The sequence below is a fragment of the Oryctolagus cuniculus genome, chromosome 11 (assembly GCF_051225735.1).
Source record: "Oryctolagus cuniculus isolate XC-2025 breed Fujian yellow rabbit chromosome 11, ASM5122573v1, whole genome shotgun sequence".
NCBI classification, from domain to species: Eukaryota; Metazoa; Chordata; class Mammalia; order Lagomorpha; family Leporidae; genus Oryctolagus; species Oryctolagus cuniculus.
Window position 1 is genome coordinate 8,783,692 of NC_142877.1, and position 19,729 is coordinate 8,803,420.

Genomic DNA, 19,729 nt, shown 5'->3' on the forward strand with positions numbered 1-19,729 from the left:
GCTGCGACCGGCGCACCGCGCTGATCCGATGGCAGGAGCCAGGAGCCAGATGCTTTTCCTGGTCTCCCATGGGGTGCAGGGCCCAAGCACCTGGGCCATCCTCCACTGCACTCCCTGGCCACAGCAGAGGGCTGGCCTGGAAGAGGGGCAACCGGGACAGAATCCGGCGCCCCGACCGGGACTAGAACCCGGTGTGCCGGCGCCGCTAGGCAGAGGATTAGCCTAGTGAGCCGCGGCGCCGGCCTGTCTGTTCTTGCTTGAGGTGTCCACCATAAGGGAGGACTGCGGTGCCAAATCCACCTTGCAACGATGCACTCAGGCAGTGCTAAGCAGATTTAACACTTTGGACTCACAGGGCTCTACTCAACTAGGATTTACTTTTATCACATCATTATGTCACTTTGTACTTGTATGGTGCCTTCAGCATGTTAGCTGTGTCACCAAAGATAAGAGGGAATGAAGAAATATAGGGAAAAATTCCAAGCAGGGGCAAAGCGCTATGGTGTTTGGCATCATCAGCCCACCCCATAGTGATTTAAACCGATCCATGGAAGACTACTTACTGAACAACTACTGCATGCTGCACTCCATAACACACACTCCCATGGAAGTTATTTTCCTTACACTTATTTTTTTTAATCTTCTGAGATCAGCATCATTATCTTCGTTGCTCAAATGCACACAAACTAAAAGTAACTCAGCCATCCAAAACAAAACTCGAGCTGACCCCCAAGTAAAAGGTTTTCTCCATCAGATCAAAACAGTTCAATACAAGAATCCTGTACTCTCACATCGTTTCCTATCGCTAAATCTTTTGCCATGTGTGACCAATTAGCACAGTTGGCTAGAACATGGTGCTAATGAGGCCAAGGTCGGGGACTCAATTCCCTGTGGGCTGAAACTTGATGCTTCCTCCCCAGAATCACAGGCTATGGCCTGGACTACAGCTGGTCCCCTCCCAAGAGCGTGATATTGGTCATAAGCACAGTTGAGAAATCTTGCTAAATCACATTTCTTCCAACCATTCTTGGAGCAACTCTGAACACAGGCCATACTGATGGTGTGACTGCAAGTATAAATAAAAACCAACCATTGTTATTATTTGAATAAATTAATAATTTTTGCTTACATTCTATAAATTTTGGATGCAATCTTTGTGGCTTAACAAAGCTGTGACCTTTAGTTTAAAAATTTATTGAGAGTTGCTAAAATTTCAAGATACTGAATGGCGTATACAGTAATACCTTAGTTACTTAAATTCATCAGGAAATGAGTTATTTTGTATATGTAAATTATGTTCACATAATGGAGGTGTCTCCTCAGCACTAGGATATTCTTATATTAAAAATTTTGATGGAAGTCTTTCTAAATCCAATTCACATTCTCCTGCCTTCTCAAATAGAAGAGATGCAGCATGATTTATCCTAGATATCTACTATTAAAGTTGGAAATAAAGCTATGGATAAGATATCTCAAGTGAGAAAGTCAATGCTAACAACATGCCAGATTTAAGGTCAAAAGAATCATATAATAAAGAGGTAATGATTAAAAACATTTTCTAAAACATGCAATAATCATAAATGTATATGCACCAAATTATATAGCTTTTTGGGACATTTTGAGATATGCCAAGTAATTTCCAACCGAGGGCCTTTGTGGCTACAGTTTCTTCTGCCAAAAGCTCACGTCCTATAAGTTTATATATGATATCTTTTTTTTTCTTTTTTTATTTATTTATTTTTTGACAGGCAGAGTGGACAGTGAGAGAGAGAGACAGAGAGACAGAGAGAAAGGTCTTCCTTTTGCCGTTGGTTCACCCTCCAATGGCAGCCGCGGCCGGCGCACCGCGCTGATCCAATGGCAGGAGCCAGGTGCTTCTCCTGGTCTCCCATGGGGTGCAGGGCCCAAGTACTTGGGCCATCCTCCACTGCACTCCCTGGCCACAGCAAAGAGCTGGCCTGGAAGAGGGGCAAGCGGGACAGAATCCGGCACCCTATATATGATATCTTATTGCATCCTCTACCCAAATATCAACCCTTTAGTGAGACCTGAACACTTAATGTAATTTGTCACCTCTAATAGTAAGATTTGGAGTTGTTCACTAGCTCACTAACTCTAGATAAGAGATTTTATTATCATGGGAAGAACTGAAGCTTTGAACCCATCTCCCTAAGGTTTATTAGGTTCCAAGTAGTGTTTACCAACCTCCTAATCTTCTAAGCAAATTTGCTCTTTATTACCAGCCAAGATTTTGGGCCCAAAATTCCACAGAGAAATAAGCCCACAGGCTCTCCCTTGCCTTCTCTCCTTAAAGGCCAACCCTGATGTAGACCAGTAAGTTCTTACCACCATAAAGGTGAAAAGTCACAGAGAAATGCATGCAATGAAAAACATTGTTTCTGTATCCATTTCCTCCAACTGCTGCAGCAACTTGCCACAAATGTGATGACTACGTATATTCATTTTCTCACAGTTCTAGGACCAAAAGCCTGGAACAAAAGACCAAATCCTTCCAGAGGCCCTAGGTGATCCTGTGGCTTCTGGTGGCTGCTGGCAATCTTATGGTTCGTAACCGCATAACTGCAGTCTCGGCCTCTATCTTAGCATTGTGTGTGTGTGTGTGTGTGTGTGTGTAATTCCCTCCATCTCTCTTTTTTTAAAAAAAAAAAAGATTTATTTTATTTACTTGAAAGACAGAGTTACAGAGAGAGGTAGAGACAGAGAGAGAGGTCTTCCATCTGCTGGTTTACTCCCCAGATGGCTGCAATGGTTGGAGCTGCGCTGATCCAAAGCCAGGAGTCAGGAGCCCCTTCCAGGTCTCCCACATAGGTGCAGGGGCCCAAGGACTTGGGCCATCTTCTACTGCTTTCCCAGGCCATAGCAGAGAGCTGGATCAGAAGAGGAGCAGCTGGGACTAGAACCAGCGCCCATATAGGATGCCGGCGCTTCAGGCCAGGGCTTTAACCCGCTGCGGCACAGCGCCGGTCCCCGATTTGTCTCTTAAAAGGATACTTGTGATGGCATTTAGGGCCTACCTGAGTAATCCCAGACCACATCCTTATCTCAACATCCTTAACTTCATCACGTTTTCAAACTCCTCCCCCTCCCTCAAATAAGATAAGGTTTACAGATTCCAAGTGTTAGGATCCAGTATCTTTGGGGCAACCATCCCAGCCTGCTCAGGTTTCCATAAAATACCACAGATTGTGCTGCTTAAGCAATAGATATGCATTTTCTGGAGGCTGGAAAATCAAAGATTAAGGTCCCAGCAAGAGTCAGCCTCTGGGGTGGACTCTCTTCCTACTTTGCTGATGGCCATCTTCTTGCTCTGTCCTCACACAGTAGAAAAAAGAGAACTCTAGGGTCTCTTCTTATCAAGGCATAAACCCTATCCGTCCAGGGCCCACCCTCATGACCTCACTTGACCTTTATCATGTCTCACAGGCCCTAACTCCAAACAGCTACAGGAGAGGGAAGCACCTCAACATATTAACCTTCCAGAAGCACGGTTCAGACCACAGTAGCTGCCGTCCAGCCCTCCACACTTTCTGAGTCCAGAGGCTTTCATGTCGTGTCATTTTCCTTTCACCTTTGCTGTGGTCTTCTAGGTGCTTCAATGGCAAGGGTCTCTTTTTCAAACAGCAGGCATCCTCAAGTCTATCTGTCAATCTACGGATAAAGGCCGTGTGGCATTCTGGGCAAGAGAAACAATGGAGGGGAGTAAACAAAGGACAAAACGAGGATTCTAGAAAAGTATTGAAAGAACAAATAATATTTTTAAAAACATTTTTTTAAAAATATCTTGCTCTTCCCAGAAAAAAAAAAAAAAATCCAGCCTCTCTGCCACGGCCATACTGCGGCCTGGTCTGATCTAAGAGCCTCCTCTTTGGGACTGACCTTCACAGGAGGAATCCCTTTGATCCAATCCATTAAAATTATGGGGTGCGATGTCTTCATGGTAACGTTCCTGGGAATTATCTCCTGTGACTGCCTACGTTCATCCTACAATTCATTTATTCATTCATTCAGCAGAGTCTATAGCCTGCCCACTCTGTGCAAATGCAAAGGATGCAGTGATGAGAGAACTCACACATGGCCCCGCCCTCATAAACTTACCATCTAGTGGGGAAACGGCTTTTCCTTTAAAAAAGTGTCAAATCCAAATATACAATTGCAGCTACAGTTGCTCTGAATGCACCCTCTCTAATGAGATCCTGTGGATATGAACCAAGCAGGAAGCTAAGAAAAGATTCCCATAGAGAGTGACGTTTGTGTACGGATCTGAAGAATGAAGAGGGTACAACAGGTAGAAGTGACAAAGCTAGAACACATGCAAAGACCTTAGAGCAAGAAAACACCAGAGAGAAGGAGGAAGAATGCCAGGGGCAATGCAAGAGGAAGCTAGAGAGAAGAGGGGAAGCCAGATCATCCTATGCTATGTGGGTCATTTTAAAGACCTTGGTTTGATTGCTTAATAATTTTTAAGAGTGCCGGGGAGACATGGAAGATTTTGCACAGGGGATCTGGCATGATCAGATTTGTGTTTTGCCAAGATGACTCCTTGGAGAGTGATTTGGAAGGGAGCCAACAGTGCAACTGGTGACCAGCTGGAGATTCTGAGTCTAAGAGGACAACAATGGTGGCTTGGACCCAAGAAGTGGTGGGGGTGAGAGACTGGAAGAATAAGTGAACGTAGGACACATCTAAAAGATCACAGTCCCAGGACACCATGAATTAGGTGCAGGGCGGGAAGAGGCAGGCATGAAGGAAGAGTCCTAGGTGTGTCAGTCATTGAGGGAGAACACTGAATGAACACCAGGTTGGGACATGGGCAGGGGAGCTGTATGTGAGGTTGACCTTGGCCATGCTGAGTGTGAAGACGTCTCCGGGTTTCCCAGAGCTGATGTCAAGGTGACTTAATGAGAGTTTATCACTCCAAGGAGCTCACAGGAAAGGTCTAGTCTAGGGACATAAAGATGTGAGCTGTTCGGGGTTAGGGGTTCGTGAAACTGTAAGTAGAGGAAGATTCTGGAGCTTACACAATTTGGAAACCCTAATTAGAAACAAACATAAGAATATAAAATAAGGTACAGAAGTGTATATTTATTTAGAAGGAATTTTTTTAAATCACAACAAATCATAAATTCTAAAAACTGAAAATACCACTGGCATCACAAGGTCCAGAAAACATAACAGCTCTTATCTTTTTTAAATGTTTTATTTTGGGGAGGCCAGGGCTGTGGCATAGTAGGGTAAGCCTCCACCTGCAGTGCCGATTCGATTCCTGGCTGCTCCTCTTCCAATCCAGCTCTATGCTATGGCCTGGGAAAGCAGTATAGGATGGTCCAAGTGCTTGAACCCCTACACCTCTTTAAAAGGAGATTATTTTTGTTTATTTGAAAGGCAGAGTTACAGAGACAAGAGGAAGAGACAGAGAGAAACATTCACTGGTTCAATCCCCAAATGGCCACAATAGCTAGGACTGTGTCAGGCCAAAGTCAGGAGCCCGAAGCTTCTGCCAGGTCTCCCATGTGGGTGTAGGGGTCCAAGCACTTGGACCATCTTAAGCTGCTTTCCCAGGCACATTAGCAGGGAGTCAGATCAGTAGTGGAGCAGCCAGGACTTGAATCAGTGCCCCTGTTTGTGATGCTAATGCTACAAGGATGTTTAACCTGCTATACTACAACGCTGGCCCCCATAACAGCTCTTATTAATCTTTTCAATTAACTGCCTGAAGTGTTTCTATAATATATGTCTTTTCCATATTTTAGGTTGTCTACAATTTGGTAACCTGATTTTTAAAGTATTTTCCATAAAAAATAGTAATATAATTTAAGCTTTCCTTTTACATGGTTAATTGCTCATTGAAATTGGCTTCATATTTTTATAAATAGGCTCCATGAAACTTGTAACTTCATATTAGATAGATGTATCTGGCTTCACAATGCAACTATAGGTTCATGCCTTACAATTCAGCAATTCTGATAAACTTTGTTTGACATCATTTTTTTAAAAAATGCCCAGTGCCTTTATTTGTATACACTGCACTATCAAGTGCATTTCAGGCAGGAAAGAAATCCTGTCTTGCCTTGGCTTCATGAGAAATTAATCCTCCACTTCAGTTCACACATTTGGTTATTAGAAAACTTCTACACAGACTACCTTGTATTTCCTTCACTGCCCACTCACATTGAACACCTGGAAAACACAAATATCCTCTGAGGACCCCCGGGCTTCACCTTTGTATTATTTTGCTGAGAAAGATGGGAAAGTGGGGCTTAGGAATATTCTGGGAGCCATTCCTCCACCAGTACAATGAGCAGTGTCTTATCTAACACAAAGAGAACTATAGCCACATGTGAATATTCCACTAAACACAAATGAAGTCTCAGGTCTTCCCCAGAATCAAATCCAAAAACTCCCAGTAGCCACCTACATCTGCAAATTGAACAAAAGTGCACGACCGTGTGACTACATTGCTAGGACACATCCCACGGTCTTAGAAGAGCTGGTGCGAGGGAGCCTTGTTAGCTTCCCAGAGAAGTCCTCTCCCATCCTGGGTTTGTCGGAGATGTCTCTAGAGCTTCCTCCCTCAGATGCTAGTGAAACCAGAGGCTGTGGGGCCGGCCTGCACACTGCAGGGTGTTGAGCAGCACCCGTGGCCTCTGCCCACCAAATAATACTCCCATACCCATCCTGGTGCTGATCATCAAATTATCTCCAGACTTTGCCAGATGTCCCCTCAGGGACAATATCACCACCGGCTGAAAACAACTGCTCTAGAAACAGAGTTCAGAGAGGGAAGAATTCATTTATTTAGTCAAGTTTTTTTTTTTTTTTTTTTTGAATACCTGCTATTTTTAAACACCTGTGTAAGGTCACGTCCCGCAAGGCCACAGGACAGCCGCAAAGGCAGACGTCAATCACAGAATTCAGTAGAGTGCATTTAACATTATGACGAAGCTGGCACTTGGCTTCATACTGTGGAACCCCAAGTTAAACATCCTTCCTACTTCACGAGGCCACTGGGGGTGGGGATCAAAATAGTAAGAATTACACAAGATGGGACTACTCTGAATCTACTTCACCAAAGCACTTCCTTGTGTTGCCTCAGTACAAGCTGAACATGTATGGGGAAGTGCAGGAAATACTGCAATTAGCCATGCAGCCATTACTTACAAGTGTTGGCCAGGAAAGACCGAGAAAGTGTGTTAATCACGAGGAGGAAGAAGAATCCACCTCCTTCTCTTTCGACTCTGGTTCCGATGTTCCTGACCCCACGCCAGCCGCACTTCCACTCGAAGTCTGCAGATGGAAAGACTGACTCACTCCTAGGAGAGGCAGGCAATTTTATTCACAGAAGATTGGCCACAGGGGTCTATCCCAGCTAAATGCAGGGGGAAGAAAAAAGCTTGAATCAGTAACAATTTACCTTGTGAACGGCACGGTGTATGCTCTTAAAAAAAGAAAGAAATACCTAATTTGACACAAATCATTCCTCTAGAACACTTGAGATAACCTGGTATTGTTCTTACCCTATTGCGTTTTCCCCCACAATCAATTATTAAACCTATTGACAGCAAAATGGAAGAACTCGAGCGTTCATTGACGATCAGGGCCTATTTCTCCACGTGTCGTCGCAACTATCAAATGTATTTGTTCACCAAAAGCCTGGGAACAGACAATGAGTCCCTGTGCTGAGCTGTTTGCATTTCTGTGAAGTTAGTAATTGGAGAGGGAATGTTGCTAATTCCCATTTCCCCACTTGGAAGCTACTGCACGGTCCTCTGTCAAATTGAATACCGTGTACGAGCGCGCAGCAGAGAGGAGTTGACCTGCCCTCCGCGCTCCGGTGACTGTGTTCCATCGCAGGGGCCCTGGAAAGCATTCCCTTTCACCTTCTTCTTCATCCTCACTCTGGACGTTGCTGATCTTACCAAATTCTGCCATTCAGAACTACCGGAGAGGCCCTTCCCGAGATGAACAGTCCATGATTACAATTTCCACTTGTGGAGTGCTTGATCATCACACATTCACGTTGATACAGGTGTGGTTTTAGAGCAGTGAGTCCCCCAACATTTATTAGGAAAATAGCAAATGCCAGTATGGAGAACCCACGATTTCAGGTTATTCCGGGGAGGCGGGAGAGGGGATCAAATTTATTTAAATTTTTAAAATTCAGGAAAATAATAATATATGTGTCTTATGGATACAGCAAAAATCAATGAAAGGGTTGTGGATTGGGTGGTACTTCTAACATCCTAGCTAACAGCTTGGACTTTGGTGCCAGAACAGGCCCAGTGGAGCTCTGGCCTCTCATCGACCAGAGCTCTGCCAGCATTGGCCAAATTCCCGGTCTCTAATCCACAGAATCTCATCCGTGAATGAGGTCGACCACGGCAATAGTATTGTGATGAGGGTTAAGGCAGATCACCCATGTACTGTCCAAGGCTCTGCTGATATAAAAGTTTAAGGCAAAAGTTATTCATTCTCTGTGCAATATCCCTGTATACACACACACATCCACATACGCAAGCAAGCACATGTAGACACACTGTCATTTCACTAAACAAAGAGGCCAATTTATAAAATAATTAAATTCACAGTTTTTTTTTATCCATAAGTTGATCAGATATTAATTGGGAAACAATTGTGAGTCAATTCAATCCAAAGCGTCTATATCATTAGCTAGTTAACTGATTCCCTGTCAACTAAGTAAGGTAAATGACTAATTAGTTACTTAGTGTGAGACTTGTTTCTCTGGTCCTTTTGTCCAGGGATTAAAACCTAACCTCACACTACTGACCTTCTGGTCCAGCTCACCCTCTGTGGAGAGCTGCCCTGTGTACTGCAGGGTGGCCCTGAGCTGCAACTACCACAATGAACTGCCGGGAGAGAATCACTACTCTATCCAAGGTACCAAAGGCAGCAGTAAGTTAGGTGATTTTTCCAATTTTGCAAGTGTAAACTCAGGTTGAGAGAAGTCTGTTACACGCAGAGACATGAAGTGAGCACATAGAGACGGAGCCTGAGTTACCTGATAGCCAGCACCAGCATTGCCAGCTGAAGGGCTTTCCTTGGTTCCACCCTATTGACTAAGAGCTCAGCTTCATGGGGCAGGGATAAGAACACAAAACTTAACTCCCCCTTGCTTGAACCTATGCAACTCACTTAACTGTGACGCCTCCCTTCCCTTGTCTGCAAAGTGGAATGACAACAGAACTGGCACCAGGGGTCAGGAGGAGGAGGAGGAGCTGAGGGAATACTGGTGAAGCACCTGACTCCGTGTCTGACACACAGGAAGTACCCATGCATCTTGAAGTCACTCTTGTCCAAAATTAGGTAAAAGTCAAAAGTGCTCTATTCAGTCACCTTTAAATCCCAGCGTCATGAGTGTGATGCCTTCAAGGAGGGCCCTAAGAAGATTTTATACTTCTGATTCAAATTATGCCCACCTGGTTAATCAAAAAATTCTGGCTCCCTCACACATAAATGTGACCATGGATAACTAACAGAGAATGTTCTGGTGGGAAAATTAGGAAGAGCAAGGGTCTGGGATCAGGAGAGAAATGAATCCCATGAAGATTAGAAGTAGTTGCCCCAGGGCACATGACCTAAGGTGCTCCAAGGGTAAATCACAGTCTTGGCAGAGTTGGTTCACGGTCATGTGGGGGGCAAGTAGCTTCTTGGAATAGCATCAATGACCTCTGAAATGACAGCCAAATCTTTAGTTTTGAAAATTATTAATCTTTACATGAAATCCCCTGTCAGTGGCAGAGGGAATACTAGTATTATTTAATTTCATTCAAATTACACTACAAAAAACAATTAAGGTGAATAATTATGAAAGTAAGGTCAACTCAATTTTCTATAATAATGTTTTTTGTTACTAGGCTCATTATTGCTAATTCCCTTCGTAATCTTTGCCATCTAACCTCATTTGTTTCATTTATAAGTGGCGAGAAATGCACATCGTAAAACAGCAATGAAATCAAGACAGCAGCATGTCACTTGGGCGATCTCTGGAGAAAGTAATTATTGTCTCTAGTTAACCTTGGAGAGAGACACTCGCCGGCATATTCCCATCATAGGTGTTACATTTGTCAATGTGAAATTCTCCTTTTTTTTTGAGTTTGTAGTCACACATCCTGGCTGGAGAGGGTGAAGGCTTTGAGTAAACTAGAGATTTGGAAAGTGTTGATCAGAACACTTGTCAACCAAACAGAAAAGCACTCAGGGAAGTTTTGAATGGGAATTTAGTGCAACCCAAACACACACATACACACACACAGAGGCACGCAAAATCATCAAAACCTTCAAAACCATCTTGATTATGCAATTTAGAAAAGAAAAAAAATATTTTTTCGGGTTCATTAACAAGAGACTCAAAATATTTGAGATCCTCAGGACTTAATTTGCCACCATTCCTAAACTTTGAACCTGTACTATTTGAGTCCATGAAGAATCTCAAAAACGTTACTAACAAAGGCATGATCTAATCTCCTAGCTTAGACATAGCAATTCTACTTGTAGAAATTTCACGTAGTGTGGGCAAAGCTTTGTGTGATTGATGTCCTTGCCATATTGGTGTTGAATGACTGAGGCTATCCCATCACTCTTGGGCTCTTGGACCCTTTGATACATCAATTTAACAAATACACAAGGAAAGTATGATTACCAATTATGATAAGTGGAGGAACAGAGAAAAATGGAGGACTGTAGGAGATAGAATCCCACCCATGTTCCCTTGGCCCACCTGTGGTGTCACCTATAGCCACGACAGCCAGTCTTCCCTCATACCAACAGCTTCCTAGCCCCAGCACCTGCATCTCCCTCTCACAGGGCATTCTCTGGAGTATGCCACGTCATGCTCAGTATATGGGAGCAGAGACTGGAAATGTCAAACCATCAGCACCCACCAGAGTGACTGTCTACCTGCAAAGGGTGAGAACAGGTAGAAAACCACCCTAGCTTCCTGGCTCTTCATGGGACCACTCTAAGGAAGGTTTATACAGTCTCCCCAACAACATAAGGCTGGGATGCCCACAGAGGTAAATCTCTCATTAATATCATCTCGTCTGACTCTCTTGTCCTACATTTTTGATTTGTAGGGTTGCCTCCCCAGCAAACTATTCAAGTCTGCCTTTGTGGAACTATGCTAGGATCAGGATTTATGTGAAGAAGTAAAAGTCAACCCGGCTCCTGAAGGAAGAGAGGGAGCCCACCCTGTGAGCAATTGGAGGAAAGCACTTTACAGCATGGCCCAAGGCCCTGGGGTGGGAGGTAGTGGCCATAACACTGGAGAGTACGAAAGATGCCAGTGTGGTGAGAGCCCAATGAAAAGCTGAAGACAGAGCTGAGACCAAGGTAGGGGCCAGAGCAGGTGAGCCAGGTGAACCTCAGTAAGGAGTTGTGTTCTAATGTACCTCTACTTCACAAATGAAGAAACTAAAGATTACAAAGGCTGTAGCACATAGTCACATGGCTAATAAATCAGCAAAGGCTCTACAAATACCATACTTTAAAGAAAATTTTTTCATCTATGTACCAGAGAGAGAGAGAGAGAGAGGCAGAGAGTGAGGGAGAGAGTGCATGATCCTATTTACTGATTCATTCCTCAAATGGCTACAAGGATTGGGGCTGGGCTGGAACCAAGCTGGGAACAAGGAACACAATTCAGGTCTCCCATGTGGGCAACAGAGGTCAATTACTTGAATCATAACCACTGCCTTCTAGGGGCTACATTAGCAGGAAGATGGAGTAAGGAATCGTAGTTGGGACTTGAACCCAAGTACTCATGTGTGGCCATGGAAGCAGCCATCCTAACCACTAGATCAAGTGCTTTTTCCTGTTTTTAGCCACTCTTATGCCAAACCTGATATTAACACAGCTTCAACTCTGTTTCTCTCCTGATTTATACCAGCTGGCTACTGACGTCTCGTCACACTTTCCTGACAATGGTCTCTGCTTACTCCCACCACCAATATGAAAGATCATGAACTTCACTCCCATATCAACTGGAAGAGCAGAGCACCTGCATCCTAACCCATTTCTGGCACATCCTTTTGCAAACACCAAGACATATGGTCTTCATAAATTTTCAGAGACATATTAACGCTCACCTCCATAATGCCTTAATTGTACAGAAACCATTAGACAAGAATGTTAAGGTGACAAAAGGACCCATGCAAATGGTAAAGAAAGAGAGCAAGAAACCTAAATTAAAAGGGGTGAAGGGTCCAAGACAGTCTTTCATGGGGGAAAAGATTCATGGGGATTTGCTGTCTTCACAAGAATGGACTGCCTCATAAATTATCTCAATATGATGCCACTAAGTCAAGAGGAACTTTTTTAAAGTAGGAATTCACAAAAGGTTAAATTAAAACGAAGGCTCAACAATTATTTTTGTCCTTCTGCCTAGCGGGGCTTCTGCTAATGTTTGTGTACAGAAGTGATAACGGCGGGATACTTCAAAGCCTTTTCAGGGAAAATCATATCATTGGTGAGAAAGGATTTGATTTTGTAAAAAAGCTTACATTGTAAGTGATATTGAAAATAAAGAGACAAGATTGCATGAGCTAAGTGCTTTATTTTTGTTAGTGCTGGTGGGGTTCCACTGATCCTCATTGTGCCCATAATTGGAGTTTTAAAAGTGGGAATGGAGAAGTGTGTTTTCCTTCGTGGGAGGGATGGACTTCCTGGCCCACCAGGGGAGGGCCATGCACTGTAAATTTGTGTCTGGGAAACAAGAGACATTTGCTCAAAGGGCTTCTGATTCTCCCAGCAAGGCCACAGCATTTGATCAGGGACCACTCTGTGCATAACATATTGAGTTTTCCCTCATGTCTTTCTTCCTTCACTCCCTTTAGGCAGTTTGGTTAACTTTACAGAGAGGGAGAAGTTTAATAAACTGGAGTAAGATAGCCACCTCTGCCCCAGTAGAGGGTAAGCATCGTAGCTGCAGAGGGTATTCCCTACATATTTCCTGTCCTCAATACTTGGCCCAAGGCCCAGTCCATATCCAAGGTGCTTTTGATGCAAATAACATAAAACCTTACATAATTCAAAATATGGAAAATTATTTTATCATGCAGCTAGGAGTCTAGACTTGGGACTGCTCTTGGAATTGTTAGTCTCCTCTACATCATTCAGGAATCCATGCCTTATTAATATTTCTCTTGCCTGGGCTAGGGCTATGAGGTAGCATACCTTAAGGTCTCCTAATTGTATTTCTTTTTAATGAAAAGAAAAGCTTTCCTGGATTTCACTTCACATTTCCTTGCCTGAATGTTGCTTATGTTCATGCCTTAAATCAATAGAAAAGGGAATGGGACCAAGACAATTGGCTTGGACAATCAAGGCCAACCCCCAAATTTAGAGCTGGAGCAGCCATCTCTAAGACACTCAGCCACTTAGAACAAAGTCAGTGGCTCCAAGAGGAAAAAGAAATGGAAGGTGGGAGTAAAAGTTGGCCATCAATGGCTAAAATAAAAATTTCTGTAAAGGCTTATTGGAGCTTCGACGGGAGGGATGAAGACCAGAGAAAATCCAACAGTGAAACCAAGAAACAGGGAGAATGGAACTCTTGAAAATACAGTTTAGACTCTGGATCCAGGCAAAGTTGGATGTGCTAAGTGCTTAATTCTGAGTTTTTTGGCCAAATAACCAATGCAGGCCTGTTCTCCCTTAGGTAAGTTTGAATTGGGATTCATGTCTAGACTACCCTTCACCCCTACTATGCTGTGAGCTTCCTAAACTCTGAGCCTCTGAAACATTCATCTCATCATTTCTGCACTCCCCAGTGCCCAGTAGACTTTCCCAACCTGTGAGAACTCTTTGTAGCATAAAAACTATCAAGACCTTCACACAATAGTGATTTTGCTTTTAAATACCTGATGAGTGAGAAAATGCAAAACAATAGGTCACATGAAACTAGGGACTCTTTAGTTAAATGAATTTGTATTTTATGATTCATGAAGGGCCCCACCAACTTTTTTAAAGTCATATATATCGTGCCAACACATCACCTAGTTAGCTTAGACAATTTGTGCCACATGTGAATTTGTGGTTTCTGAATACAATAACCACAGAATGGGACCCACACACCACAACCTGGAAAATCCCGAGAAAGTGGATGGTAAATTAATGTTTATTAATCTTACAGAATGAATACACAATGACTGACCCTTGAAACATATTTTTCAATTGTAACAGGCATCATCCAAGGAGGATGTTGAAAACTCAAATTCCACAGATAATTATTTTATTTTTTTAAAATATTTTATTTATTTTATTTGAGAGTTGGAGTTATAGACAGTGAGAGGGAGAGACAGAGAGAAAGGTCTTCCTTCCATTGGTTCACTCCCCAAATGGCCACAATGGCTGGAACTGCGCTGATCCGAAGCCAGGAGCCAGGTGCTTCTTCCGGGTCTCCCACGTGGGTGCAAGGGGCCCAAGGACTTGGGCCATCCTCCACTGCTTTCCCAGGCCATAGCAGAGAGCTGGACTGCAAGAGGGGCAGCCAGGACTAAAACCGGCACCCACATGGGATGCCGGTGCCACAGGTGGGGGATTAACCTACTGCGCCATGGCGCCAGCCCCCACAGATGATTATTTTAAGAAATTTCAAAGCTATACATCTATTGGTGGGAGATAACCTCTTAAATTTTTCATAATTCTCACCAATCTCTGGTGTTGCCAATGGCAAGAAGCACTCATTTCCGTATCTTGCAGTCCTTGTAGGCATTTGGATTTGTGACTCCCTGGTGTGGAAGACATCTGTAGTTTTCCTACTAATTACCCATTTTTCCCTTCTTATCTAACTTATTGAGCACTGTGAGAAGACAGAAATGTCAGTTTCCTAGACTATACTGCAACTAGCCCTGGCCAAATGACATGTTACTTATACTTCTTTCATAGACCCTTCAACTCACTTCCCAGAGCATAACAAATCCACAAGAATGCATTATAGAAAAGAGAAAAAAACGAAGCCACCCACATACTTTCTATTTCATAAAGGTACTAGTATGAGCATGGATAAAAATGACAAACACCAATACCCTAAAAACATAAAAATGAGCCATGCCTCAACCATTTCATCAAAGACGCCAGATACATCTTTTCAAGGCTCCCTTGTGATGCTGGAGGGACTAATAGGAAACTTTGCATATGAAGTAGAGGATGCAGAACTGACAGAACGTCATTCTGCCCCAGTACTTACAGACAGGTTTTAGGAACAATTTGTATAGAGGGAGAGTTCTCCTCATCTCTATCATTGATGGCAACATCAAATCCCAGTGACTTAGAATAGCAAGGAGGGTGGTTGGTCAGGCATAACAGTCTCACAACTATCCCATATCAGGGTGCCTGGGCTTCACTCTCAGCTCCACTCCTAATTCTAGTTTCCTGCTAATGTGCACCCTGGGAGGCAGCAAGTGATGGCTCAAGTATTTGGGCCCCTGACACCAATGTGGAGGAGCTGCATTGAGGTCCTTGCTCCTGGCTTCAGTTTTCCCCAGCCCTATCCATTGTGGGCATTTGGGGAGTGAACCCATAGATAGGACTCCTCTCTCTCCCTCCCCTAACTTCTCCTTCTCTGCCTTTCAGATCAATTAAATAAATAAATATTTTTTAAAAGGCAACCACAGGATATGTTTTCTCTTGGGCCCCTGTGCACTGACTGTGGCACCTGCGCCCATGCTATAGGTCCTCGGAGCAGGAGGAGGTGAGCACACATGTGGATCCCAGGGCTGGGAGGAAGGACAGCAGTACCTAACAGAGCTCTTCTCACACCCCTGGCAGAGGGCAAGCCCAACTGCACAGGAACTTTTCAATGTCTACATTGTAGTATCTGCTAACATCTCATTGGTCAAAATCAAGTCATATGATCAACCCCATAGCCAAAAAAAAAAAGGGTCAGTACATTTAGCCTGTGTCAGAGGAACTGAAGGCCAAGGGCAGGATACCTAGAGAGGCCTAAATACCTCAGACCAGCTATTCAATGAATCACATCCATCACATTTAAACTGAAAGCAAGGACCCTAAGCTGCCTTTTCTTAATGCTTTGCTGCCACAGCCAAGCACACAGTAGGTTCTTTATAAGGGTGTGATCAACATTCTGAATTCCAAAGATGCAATGAACCTTGTAACCCAGTCCATTTCAGAGTCAGGGATTGCTGGTAAAATGCGAGCATGCATGAAATATATCCTCCAGAAAGGTAATGGCACACGTGCTAGACTCTAAATCAGCCATCAATGGGCAACTATCACAGCACCGTCAACGGGTTATCCAAACGATGGCTTTGAAGGATGCCTCTGCCTTGCCAGAATTATGATTTCTTATTCATCGTGTGGATTTTCAAGCAGAACGTTGTACTTAGTATTCAAATTAATGACACCAATGTATTTGCCTGGATTTTTTTTTTTCAAAAAAGAGAGAACCATTTTGCACAATATCTGCAATAGTTACATTTCTATGATAAACTTACTTGGTAAAAGCTTTCTCGATTTTATCATTTAGACAAGTAGAAATCAGTAAATCAAACTTGAAAGCCAGAGTGGTGGGAGGTGGGGAGAAAGGCTTGGAAACCAGGGTGTGAGACAAGCCCCTGGTTCAGTGAGGACAGAGGCAGGAGATGCGAGACAGGAAGACATCAGACCCATATGGAGGGGCACGAGAATGTTTCGGAAGCCTCCAGTCAGCAACCTGTTAGCTTTCAGTTTCCTGGTTGGAGTCATTAAAAACTTGTCTAGGCTGAGAACAATTTGGCGGAGTGAGGAAGAACTTTGAAAACAGTCTAGATTTCAATTCCTCATTTCCCAACTGTGCATCACAGGAAAAACTGGCTCATGTTTTCTGGGCCTTACTTCCATCGCCTGCACAATGGAGTAAAAAGTGAGGGGGCGTGACTAGGATCCTACCTCCTAAGTTTGCTGAGATTTTAAAAAACTACACGTCATTCATTCCAAATGCCCACCCATGGGATCATGCTGGTCTCTGAAAACGTTTTTATGTGTCTACCATAGGAGGGAAAGAATAAACGCTCCGTTATGGGGTGAATTATGTCTGCCAGGAAGACATGTTGAAGTTCTAACCATGGTGTCTATGAATATGATGTGAGGAATATCTACAAATGAGGTCCTTGCAGATGTAATCAAGATAGGATGAGATCATAGCGCAGCTCCTCCTCCAGGCTATTCGTAACAGAAAAATGGAAAGACACCGTAGAGAATGTGCATGCTCCCTGCGCCCAGTTTTCCTTCTTATTGACTTCTTACAATAGTGTGTGCCATGGGTTACAGTGAGTGAACTAATGCTGATATCTTATCATAAACTAAAATCTATACTTTTTTTCCATTTCCTGTGCTTTTTGCCCAACATCTCCCTTGTCTTCCGGGATCCCCAGAAGACATTTAGCTGGAATCCCTAGGATCTTGCTGTCTGTGAGCGTCCCTCAGTCCTTCACTGGTTTTGTTTATGTTGTCAACTCTGAAGTGTGTTGGGTCAGCTGCTTTGTAGACTGCCCTTCTATTGGTTCTCTCTCCCTGCCTTTTCTTTCTTTTTTGTTTTAGTTAAAATTCAAAAGACATAAAGTCGATAATTTCAAAGTGTACAAGTTCGGGGCATTTGGAACATTCACAGTGCTGTGCTCTCATCACTGCTATCTAGTTGCAAACATTCTCATCGCCCAGAAAGGGAACCCATACCCTCTAGGAAGTCACTTCTAGGGCTAGCACTGTAGTGCAGAGGGTTAAAACCCTGGCCTGCAGCGCCAGCATCCCATATGGGCACTGGTTCAAGTCCCAGCTGCTCCACTTCTAATCCAGCTCCCTGCTAATGCCCCTGGGAAAGCAGTAGAAGGTGGCCCAAGTCCTTGGGCCCCTGCACCCATGTGGGAGACCTGGAAGAAGCTCCTGGCTTCTGGCTTCTGATCAGCTCAGCTCTGGCCACTGTGGCCATTTGGGGAGTGAATCAGCAGTTGGAAGACCTCGCTTTCTCTGTTAAAAAAAAAAAAAAAAAAATGTCCGGCTCCGCGGCTCACTAGGCTAATCCTCCACCTTGCGGCACCGGCACACCGGGGTTCTAGTCCCGGTCGGGATGCCAGATTCTGTCCTGGTTGCCCCTCTTCCAGGCCAGCTCTCTGCTGCGGCCAGGGAGTGCAGTGGAGGATGGCCCAAGTGCTTGGGCCCTGCACCCCATGGGAGACCAGGAAAGTACCTGGCTCCTGCCATTGGATCAGCGCAGTGTGCTGGCTGCAGTGCACCGACCGCGGCGGCCATTAGAGGGTGAACCAACAGCAAAGGAAGACCTTTCTCTCTGTCTCTCTCTCTCACTGTCCACTCTGCCTGTAAAAAAAAAAAAAAAAAAAAAAAAAAAGTCACTCCTCATCCCCCTCTCCAGTTAGCTGTTGGCAACCACTAATCTACTTTCTGTCTCTATGGGTTGTTTTTTTTTTTTTTTTTTTTTTTACAGGCAGAGTGGACAGTGAGAGAGAGAGACAGAGAGAAAGGTCTTCCTTTGCCGTTGGTTCACCCTCCAATGACCGCCATGGCTGGCGCGCTGTACCGGCACACCACGCTGATCCGAAGGCAGGAGCCAGGTACTTCTCCTGGTCTCCCATGGGGTGCAGGTCCCAAGCACTTGGGCCATCCTCCACTGCCTTCCCTGGCCACAGCAGAGAGCTGGCCTGGAAGAGGGGCAACCGGGACAGAATCCGCCGCCCCAAAATCTGTGGGTTTGCCTATTGTGGACATTTCCTATAAATGGAATCATCCTTTATGTGACTTGTTATGTATGACTTATTTCACTTAACATAATGGTTTCTGAATTTAACCAAATTGTAGCGTGTACCAGAACACCATCCTTTCACAGGTGAATAATACTCCATCATACAGACATCACACAGTGTGCTTATCCGAATAGCTCCAGCTCCTGGCTGCTGTGAGTAGTGCTGCTCAGAACATCTGTTACAAGGCTGTGAGTCTCTACTTTTGTTCTTTCAGGCATCTCCCTCCAGAGCCTTATTCCTCTGACAAAATACTCCCTGTGTGTCCCTGGACAGTGAGAACAGAAAAGTAAATTTACGTAGCATCTTGTTAGATTGATTTTCTCCTGGAAAGACCCTTCACCACAACTCAAACTGTTGCTTTATTAATTTTTTAACATTGATCATCATTTCTGACTTAGTTAAATCCCAATGAAAACTCAACAACCAATTCATCGTTTTGAAAACACCTTTCAGCTGTCTGGTTTTATCTTGGTTTTTGAAGCCTAAATTTCCAAGCAAGTTGAGTTCCTAGTTCAGATAGAGTGGGCATTTAAGAGGCTGTAACTAGAGACATATCCCTTCTCCATTCATTTTCTCTCTCCTGAAGTTGTCATTCTCTCCTACCACGCAACACTGTGGCTTTATGTTTTCATACAAGGCTGGGATCAGCTAGGACATTTCTCTCTCGTTTTTACTGAAGGGTTCTACTTGTAAACTCTTCTCTTTCTTCCCCTCTGACAGACACAATCATATGCAGAAGGAAATACTCCCTCCTGGGCCCCCACATGCATAGCACACACCTAGGGCCAACTGCTCTTTCTTGGGTTTGGTAGAGGTCTTTTTGTACACTAATGTGTGACTCTATGATTCTTCTAGAAATGTGCAAAACAACTTTTTAGTTACCTTTGAATTCACTGCTATGGGTGTTTAGGTGACTGTAAAAGAGAGAAAATTAAAATAAT

At 43.9% G+C, this 19,729-nt stretch overlaps 1 long non-coding RNA gene across 1 annotated transcript in view; it reads right to left on the reverse strand.

Annotated features, from left to right (window-relative positions):
- Positions 1-6,861: 6,861 nt before the first annotated feature.
- The window catches only part of LOC127487354 (uncharacterized), a 45,357-nt gene continuing 32,489 nt past the window's right edge, over positions 6,862-19,729 (reverse strand). The window contains exon 6 of the long non-coding RNA XR_016215749.1: positions 6,862-7,387. This is a non-coding gene — a long non-coding RNA (uncharacterized LOC127487354). The remainder of the gene's footprint in view (positions 7,388-19,729) is intronic.